General features: G+C 42.9%; 1 long non-coding RNA gene across 1 annotated transcript; it reads left to right on the top strand.

The window, feature by feature from the left end:
* Positions 1–737: 737 nt before the first annotated feature.
* LOC123639440 lies at positions 738–9,772 on the top strand. The gene is made up of 3 exons (XR_006735726.1): positions 738–837; positions 4,020–4,098; positions 9,528–9,772. It is a non-coding gene; the product is annotated as an uncharacterized LOC123639440 (long non-coding RNA).
* Positions 9,773–10,098: the final 326 nt, after the last annotated feature.

Genomic DNA, 10,098 nt, shown 5'->3' on the forward strand with positions numbered 1-10,098 from the left:
CTGCTGTTCTGAGGTCCCTCTACCACATGGTCACCAGGTTGAGAACTAGAGTCAGCATGTGTTTTCCCGACATTGATGGGCACAGCTCTAGGAGGTCATTTCTCACCTATTCAAGCAATTATATCACAATTTACATTCCTCACCTTAAAAAAAATATGTCCTTAGATAGATAGGTTCAACAACAGAGAGAGAGAAAATGTCCTATTAGGCTACTGGTAGGAAAAGACCTTTATTGGCTTCTTTCCCATTAACTCTCCTTTGAATGTGGTGTCTGACACTGGTATTATTGTATTTTCTCCTGATTTAGTAGCTGCTAGACCCTTTAGATTCTACTGTGGTGCTCTTGCCTAGCAAGATGTGCGCATTTCAGATACAGGAAATGATTCAGGAAGGGGAAATTCAAACTCTCCACCTAGAGAAGCTGCTTACTCATTGCATGAAATCGCTCTTTGAAAATGGATGCGGGGTCAAGCTTCTCTGGAAGGGGAAGTTTGTGCCTATTAAGATACAAATAAGGAATTCCTATAATTTTTTATCTCCCCTCCCATAAATACAAACCTGTAATCATAATTTACTGGTCAGTTGCTTAGGGCTTCCCCTTTCCCGCTTATTTTAGCACTTACCTAAACAAGATGCGGAGGAGGAGTCAGAAGGAAGTGTCCTAACACTGCTGGGAAGGGCAGATCGCTGTTTTATTGTTGCAAAAATCATGTTCCTTTTCAACTGAGGAATAAGCACACCAGGCACCACCAATTCCCCTTCAGCAACTACTGTTTTGCTTATTAGATGGATCTTCAAAGATTAGCTTCCCCTACCTGTAAATTAAAAGAGAAAAAGGTAAAAATTTATTTGACAATGGGGGGAGGAAGGGATGGGTATTTATGGATGTGGTGTATGCTGTCTGGGGGTTGGGCATGCTTGTTGCTTGTCGGGCGGTGCAAAGGCAATTTATGTAACCAAAGCATTTGTACCCCCGCAATACTCTGCAATTAAATAAATAAATAATAAAAAATAAACAGTAGGTAATTAGGGAAAACCCAGGTGATTTAGAACAATTCTCAGACCAATCAGATTTATGGAGTCAACAAATTCCAACATATGGAGTTATTACATCTTCATATTAAAAAGGCTTTTGACCAGTTTTACATTTATTATTTAAGAAACAAAAAAAGTAAATTAAGTTTGAGAAATACTTTCTGGATAGTTGTCTGCTTGACTGTAGATCATATTTTTTTCAATCATCTGGATGTGTATTTCAATTATAAGACAATCAGAGCGTGCATCCTATTTTATTACAGTGATTTGTGTGCTCTTTTCCTTGATTTTGAACTTCTGGAACTGGCATCTCCAGGATCATGCTGAGCAATGAGTAGGTTCTCAATAAACATGTGCTGAATTGAATGGAATTCAAAGAAGTGCCACTGACTAGGGAGGACACAGCAAATGTTTTTTCTATAAAACCTGACCAGCAGTATTAAAGATTTTTCACCAATAGCATGAAAAATGGATTGAACAAAACCACAAGCTTTTAAAATTTGCAAATTACACAGAAGAAGTCTAGTAAGGAGGCTCTTCAACGAGCAGTAAAAAGGTCAGAAACAAACAGGATGAAGTCTGCCAGAAACCTGGAAATGCTTGATATGCTATTGTGGAATACATTACTAACTTTAATAGTAATAGTGACCATTATTGCATAGTGACTCATGTAGTTTCCTCATATGTAAAATGGAGGCATGAATAGACTCTTCACATGGGGTGGTTATGAGGAATAAATGAGTTAATGCTCATAACACACTTGCACCTGCACATAGTAAGCGTTAGTTACGTGGGGCATGGTGCTCAGGACTTCTCACACTGTATTAGTGGAAATAACAAAGCCAGGATGAAGAGAAACCCTAGGGGGTGGGAAAAAGGAAAAGGATAGAAACTGATACTCTAGAGTTTTCAGTTCATAGTCTTTGTATGACTATTTCCACTGCCTGGCACAAGCTTCTCCAACTCTTCCCGAGGCTGGCTCCTTCGCAGGCTTCAGATCTTAGCTTGAAAGTCCAGCCCAGGCATGCCTTGCCTCACTCACAGTCTAAAGTAGGTTCCCCATATTATTCCGTCATTCGGCACAGTGTGCTTCCCCTTTAGAACATTTATACCAAGCGCGGTTGCATATGAAATTGTTTAGCTGGCTGGAGAGCGTCTCTACCGCTAGACTGATTACTCCACGAAGGCAGGAAATAGTTGTGTTTACTGATTATTGTCACCTCCTAGCCAAGTGCCTGGCATATACTACATTCTCAATGAATGAACGTGTACCTGTTGTAAACAAATGCAATAAATGAAATGTATCAGGGTTCCTACTAGACACAAGGTCACTTCCAGCCAGCACAGCATCCACTTGGTCTATAAGATACTTGCTCTTCGAAAGCACACCAGCACTTAGGAAAGTGACCCTATCTCCATCAGATTATAATCTGATGTTGAATCCTCTTATAGTTTCTGCCAGGATCCTAAGGTTTGTGTGTTCCACCTGCAGAGAATTTTAAGCCGGCCCTACACTCACCATATACTGACACTTCCTCATTTTGATCAGACTGACAAAGAAAGGGGTGAGGAAGGAGGAGGAGGTTGCCCTGAGAGCAGCTTGGGTGTGAAAGTGGAGGGGGAAAAAGATAGACTTTGAGGATCCACTGCCCTTTTACTAAGAAATGCTTCTTTTTTGAAACTTCCTGGGGAGGCAGGAAGTACATGCCCAAACCTCAAAGTTTGGGGTAATCAATAGTACCCTTACATCCCTGAACAGGGTTCAGACACCCAGGGTAAGATATAGGAATAGTCCTGATGTTTTTGAGTTAAAGGCCAGATGTGGAGGAAAGGAAAAAATGAAAAAGGAGTCCTAGAACAGATCTCCTGGGATTAGTAGGGACAACACAAACAGAGCTTAGGGAAGGAATACAAAGGGAAAGAGGAGGAAAAGTTTTCTGTTTTTGCAGGGTAAAGTAGAAGTCCCTCCCCACCCCCTATAAACTGACCAATAAGAAGCCAGATTGGTAGGTCCACTTTTATGTTATGGCCAGCAGAGCACAGGGAGTCTGGCCTGGAAGTGGTTGGGAGGTTCCCGGGCTGTGAAAGCCTAGCTGCTGCTCACTCAGTCCTCTCTTAGGCAGAAGACTTTTCCTCCAGGCCAAGGATGACCAAGAAAGAGATCAGGAACCAGAAATAGCCTGCAGTGAGTCCAAATTGCATCTGTGTGAATTACATAAGGGCACTCCCTAGCTCTTCAAGACACTTTGCTTACTTCTGTTGGAAAATTGTTATTGTGGGTTGATTTGGTGGAATAGGACACATTACTGCCATCTACCAGAAAACTGTCATCATAATATACAAATCAACTGTATTTACTCTAAATTTTGGTCCCTTAGATGTGGTGCCATTGTGCAGTGCTCAACTTATACAACTGTATTGGGCAGCCCCGTCAGAAATCCAAAGTTCTAATGTGCTTCATTAGCACTCAACCTATGACCTATCAGGAAGACAAATAAATGATCTCTGGGGTCCCTTTCAGGCCAGCAGTTTCTTATTATAGGGAATTCCAGTGGCTTTCGTGGAAGGAATTGATTTTTCATAGTTGGTTCACCCAGTTGTCTTCTGCTATTTCTGACCAGCTCCCCATAGGCACTCATCTCTTAGGACAATGCTCTGGACAGCGGTTTTAATACTTGTTTAAAATGCAGGTCCCCCAACCTCACCCAATAGTTTCTGGCTCTCTAGGTCTAGGACAGGGTCCTTCTATCTATTTCAGACAGTAATTTTGGTAGGAATTAAAGGTTGAAAATGTCTATCTTAAAAGAAAAAATTTGAATTTGCTGCATAAGAATTTTAAAATAATTGTATCAGAGGCATCAAAAGTTTAACTTTCTTCCTTCAGTATTCTTATTAATCCTTTGCAAAATCCTGATCCTTAATGCATTTCTTTTCTTGCTGTGATCAATTCATGATGCACTGAATGTATAAAATGTAATTAACAGAAATGGAGCATCTTTTTGTCAGAGAGGTAAAACCATGAAGTTTCAGAAGAAAGTATTGTCAGCATCTTGGAGTATTTGGGTAAGTCTGTAATTTTTGTACAGCTAGGGTTTGATGGTAGCCTAATTCTGGGCATTTAAGCTGTGTGTGTGGCGTGTGATGCTTGAAATTAAGAGTAAGGTAGTATTTTTCCTGCATTCGACCTCCCGAATTAAAATGCTCCCACATCAAATGGCCGCGGGTTTACCCTGAGTAATAGCTCCGAGGTTGGGAATAGACAACCTGTGTGCTTCTGCCTCCTGATTCATGCCTGCGGCTTTCAAATCTCATGGCCTAAAGGTCTCACAACAGATAAAACTGAAATGAATGTCCTAAAATTCTGGGGGATCTCACCAGTTATTTTGGAAATGAACATAGCTGCTTGCAGACAAGCTTCCATTTGTCCAGAATTACCTAGCCACGGGGAGGCTGCCCACACTATTGCACTAGAGTTAAAGCATTTTGAGCTCCACCCACTCTCTCCCCATTTTTAGCACAGTGTGATGGAGGCAGGCAGACCATGAGAACCCTTGTGGAAATGTCACCAGTGTCACGAATCCCAGGCCTGTTTGCAGGTGGTACCTCCCTGCTGGTCACCAGATCCCTCCCACCATCAATACATAGGTTACTTTTCAAAATTCTTTCACACCAGCTCTCATGCTTAAAACTCACAAAAGTAGGACAGGCCTTCTATCTCTCCATTTGACAGAACAGGAAATAAGCTCAGAGAGGCTAGTGTGGGGGGAAAGTCAGGACCAGAACGTGGGTCTCTTGATTCCTGGTCCAACGTTCCATGAGTCTCAGCTCGCAGCACTGGAATCATATGGGGGGGCGGAGAACCTTGAAAAAGTGCAGATGCCCAGGCCCAACCACAGCTTCTCAAGGGATGGAACTTGGCATGTGTGTGTTTTTAAAAAGTGCCACCAATTCAGATAAATAGCCAAAAACGAGAACCCTTAGCCTGACATGTGCTTCATCGGAGAACCCAGAAAAATAATATGAAAATGAAGTTAACGGAAGCATCAGGAAAGAAACTTGGCTTGTTCGATTTAGAAATAAAGTCCATTAGAGTAATAGCACTGCATTGCATATTGTATTGTATAAGAAGGCACCCTCTGGAGTTGTGTAAAGGCCAGAGGTCTTGTTAGAGGGAGATTCATCGATAAGATCCCTAAAAATATAGTAAGAATGCAAGAAGGATTAGGATGGCCCATTAGTGCTCTGCAAGGCAGATACCACTTACATTCCCTAACTCATTCCGGCTTCTACAATGCTAGAGAATGAAATAGCGTACGGTGTATCTGCAATGGCTCTCTGCAGGTCTGAAAGAAAAGAGCTGCATTTAAGACATGGTCAAGCTGTTGGGGGTGATTATGGTTTGCTCTTTTCTCCTGTCGTGGTTCATCTCGAATCAGGGCTGATTCACATATTTCAATGATGAGAAAGTAGGCATCAGATCACCTGGTTCTGGTCCCAGCTTTGTCATTACCTGCTATGTGATTCTATTAGCTAAACCGACTTTGGTTTTCTTATCTTTAAAATGAGAAGTCTAATTCTTGTCCTGCTAGCTTTGCATGCAGGGTGCATGGTGATGATATGTCTACACACATATGCAAGTAGAGTATAACTTACTATTACTATTGTTACTATTGTTACTATTACTTTGAATAGCATCATTGGATTTATTAGTTCCAAATGGGTGTGTGCACTCTGTGAGTCCCATATGTCATTAAATGTCCTATTTCCTGGTGGCCTAACCTCTTGGCCATTCCTTCTTGGGGAATGTTTTGGAAGCATTGGTTTCCTTCTCTTTAACAATCCAAGGGAGAACCCTCCAGAGAGTTGAAGAAAGGAGACAGAGTCGGGGGACTCAGGTCAGGACAAGAGACTGGGAGAAAGAGGCTGACAATAGGCCAAACTGCTTCAGAGTTAAGAGAAGGTCCTGAGAGATAGGGAGGGAGGCCAGCCTCCAGGCCTGTGCTGTCCAATACAGTAACCACTAGCCACATCTGGCTATATCACTTAAATTAATTAAAATGAAACACAATTTGAAATTTAGTTCCTCCGTCACACTAGCCACATTTCAAATGCTCAACAGCTGCATGTGGCCAGTGGCTACCATGTTAGATGGTGCCGATACAAAGCATTTCTATCACTGTAGAAAGGTCTTTTGGACAGCACAACTCCAGATCTTCTTAGGGGTGGAAAGGTTGATTTTTCCCATGAAGTGTCCAGATCTCAGTTGGGGAATGGTGTTCCAATGTTGGTGTGCCTGGAGGTGGGGCAAGCCGGGCTATTTCACTATTCCTCCCAGCCTGACACCTACCCCAGCCAACCCCTCCCTCTGATGCGGCCTGGAGGTGGGCCAAGAAGCGGAGGTGGGAGTCACTCGCTGGGTAAAACTGGAGTCTGGAGGCCCTGGATGGGACTTTCTGGTGGCAGCTGGGATAGTGAGGATCTTCCTTGGACCTTGGGAACAGCCAGGGTCAAATGGAAGACATTTCAAAACCAAATAAGACCATTGAGAGCTTTCCGTCACATACCAGCACACTAAGGACACCTGCCAGCTGTTGTCACATCTACGAGTCTTTCAGGACCTGCCCGTTAGGACTGGGTGGGAAGGGAAGCACCAGAGGATCAAGGCCAGAGCTGGGCAGGGGGAGTCCCACCCCTCCTTGGGGACCGACCGAGGCTGATTTGGTCATGTACTGCATGTAGGCTCCCTTTTGGAAGGTAACAGCAGCCGCTAGAGAACCTGAGGTGGTGACAGTTACCTCTTCCCCAAAACCTCACGTCCCAGGTGAACTGAAGGCAAAGTTCAAGCCAAATTCCATCAGGCTTCTAGCTTTTCTTAGACGGAAATTCTTTAGCCACACAGGCGTAAAACAATTCTGCAAGCTTGATGAAGTTCCAGCTCTCTGTCCTTTCTGTGCTCTGATCCACCTGGGGAAAAGTCACGAGAGACAAACTCTCCAGGGCAGGATTCTGTGCCCCAAGCAGGCATCATGCAACTAAAAATCCCCTTGGCCATGGGAACTGGTTAGGGATCAAGGCTCAGGTGCCACTCTAAGGGTATAGGTTTTTAGGCTTAGCTGGATTCTTGTTCCCTCTTCATTCCTGGTGTGTGTGTGTGTGTGTGTGTGTGTGTGTGTGTGTCAGAGGGCAGGGTGCCTCTGAACCATTTTAGCCAATCCACATATTTTGACTCTCTTTAATGAGAGGCATTTTCTCACATGCATCATGCTAATTTACAAATCACTCATTTCAGCAATAAAAAAACAAATGCTGACACTCAATATGCTAATTAACTAATCATTGGTTGTTGATTGAGATATCTATAGCAGAAGGACTTGTAGCCACCTTGGGAGCTGGCCCTCTCTGATATGATGCTAACTGGCCTCCCTCGAATGCACATTCCTGAGCTTGTGTTCACTGCCCACCCAGCAGATGCGTAATATCACCCTGATTTTGCTGAAGTACTTAAAAGTAAACTATAAAAGTATAACATACCTCCATTGTGGTAGGAAAACTTAGGTACAGTGTGAACTCAAGTGACTTAAAATTATGCAAAGAGAATGGAACAGATCCCACCTGTTCTGAACCCTGGACTGATTCTCTCGGCCCCCAGCCCAGGCTGTGCTCCGTCACACGTGGTGTGTGTGTGTGTGTGTGTGTGTGTGTGTGTGTGTAACTCACATGCCCTTGGTCATCTTCTCCTGAAAGCCTCCACCAGCTTCCTCTGGACTTCATTCCTGGTCTTAAGTTGAGGACTTTGCTTCTTACTAGGGGTATCTTTCAAAATCCCACTTAGACTCTGACTCTTTGGAAGACTGGTTTTTGTAGACTGGATCTGGAATGATTCTAATTCTTTGTTCTCCATAAGACTCTTGTTTATTTAAATAATTGTCGTCTGACTTTTGCTTAATTTAACTTATCCTTATTTAAACAATTGTCATATGATGTTTGCTTAATTTAACTTCAAATTTCAAATCAACTAGTGATAGGAAGCTCCTTAAAGGCAAAGGCATTTTAAAAACTTTTTTGTGTTTCTAGTGCTCAGTGCAGTGCCTGGCACTTATCTGCCAGTAATAAAAGGTTGCTGGATGAAGGAATATGGTTGATTCAATCATTTCAAGGTGGAGACTTAAAGTTTTTTCCACTGGTAGTTCATAGAATGGAAGACTATCACTCATATAATAGGCCAAATATTTACAACCCTTACTGTGTGTCAGCCTCTATTCTAAGTGCTTTATATATGTTCACTCCCTTAATCTTTACAACAATCCTATGCAATAGGTACTATAATCCCCATTTTATGGATGAGGAAATTAAGGTGCAGAGAAGTTAAATGACTTGCCCATGATCATATAGCCAGGAAATGAGAGAACCGGGATTTGAACTCAGGCACTCTGGTTCCAAAAAATATGTCTGTTTTGTCTCTATTATACTATTTTTTTATGATGTAGAAAGTAGGAAAAAAATGGAATCTTCACTTCTACCCAATATCCTACAGAACAAAATAACATATTTAGATGGTTTCAAATGATCTTCTACCAGTTAAATGGCTAAAAGGCAGTAAATAATCAACCTGGGAAGTATCGGTGCATTAGGGCTGCCACGGAGGTGGGTAAACCTGGGAATTGGTGGGGGAAGAGAGATGTTTTATTTGTTTCCTGGAGGTACTCTTGTGTTTCTGAGCGTGTGTGTGCGTGTATGGCTGGGGAAGGATTGCCGGGGAAGAGAGAAGAATGAGAAAGGGAGGGAAGCAGGGGAAGAGACAAGAGGAACCCTCTTTCTACCCTTTGTTCCCAGAACAGCCTGAGTCACAAAAGTGAAGGAGTAGGACCTAGTGTCCCAGAATAGCAACTTCTGGTCTCCTGATTATTGTCATGCAGGGCTGTAAACTTAGTCTGCCAGGTCTTCCAGCTTTTCGAGAGAACAAGAAACCTGGGTTTTTATGTAAAATTTCCTGATTTTTAAAACAAAACACCTCTCCCTGCTGGAGGCAAAGTCTACCAACTTGAAAGCTCACACCTTAGACTCCCTGGATTCTGAACTGTGAAGACTTATTGATGATCCAGAATGAAATGCAAATGTCTATATCTGAGTTACCGCAATGAACCAACTGATTTTTCTGGCCCTGCCCCAGGAGCTGAGTTGGATTTGTTGCAGAATTCCTTCTCTTATTTTCTAAACATCGTACATGTAGGCACCACTTCACAGTTTTTTTTTTTTTACCACATTTGCATACCATGCATCTCATGATATACTTAATGCTTTTCTCTTTATCAGCTCTATAGTAACTCACTTTTTAAAAAACTGCCATAGTCTATAATAAAATCATGGGTTTGATGTGCTAGACATAGTTTTCCCTAAGTGCATTAAAATAAATAGACAACTAGTAGAATTAATATTGCTCATCCTGTCCACCACTTAGAATTCTCCTCTGGTAGTGCGCTTTTCATCTTTAGGAAGCTGCCATTCTGAACAGACTCTTCAGTCAAGGCTAAGACGGAACGCTGGAGAAGCAGGAGACATCGATTGTGCTGGGCTGGGAGAGCAGGAGGAGGAGGAGACAAATTCTATTCCACTCAGTAAGAAATATGGGAACTTGATAGTTTAACTGTTAAAGACACGCCGAGGTTTTATTAAAGAACTCCCCCGCCCCCACCCTTCATTTAGAAAAATCTCTGCCTATTTCCCATATTTCATTTGCCTGTTATCTCCCTACTCCTAAAAACAATTTGCATGAAAACAATCAGACTCTTCGCTCACAGGAGTCCTGGGGCTCCTGCTGTTTAGCTCGCTCGGGCTGAGGCTTTGTCTGCGTTTAATCACAAGCCCTTGCTTGGGGGACGTCAGGAAACCAGCGAGTAGTGGAGCTGGGCTTCAGACACGTGGGGAGGTGGCATTTCCATCTAGAATCCTTGAGGGATGATTCCCAGGGGAGAGACTCCTTGGAAATGTACCCACCGGAGGGCTGGAAATGAAGTGACTGTACGCAGGCGGGGAGGTGGGGACTGAATTTGATAAAGGGAGTGG

Source organism: Lemur catta, chromosome 6 (assembly GCF_020740605.2).
Source record: "Lemur catta isolate mLemCat1 chromosome 6, mLemCat1.pri, whole genome shotgun sequence".
In the NCBI taxonomy this organism is placed as follows: Eukaryota; Metazoa; Chordata; class Mammalia; order Primates; family Lemuridae; genus Lemur; species Lemur catta.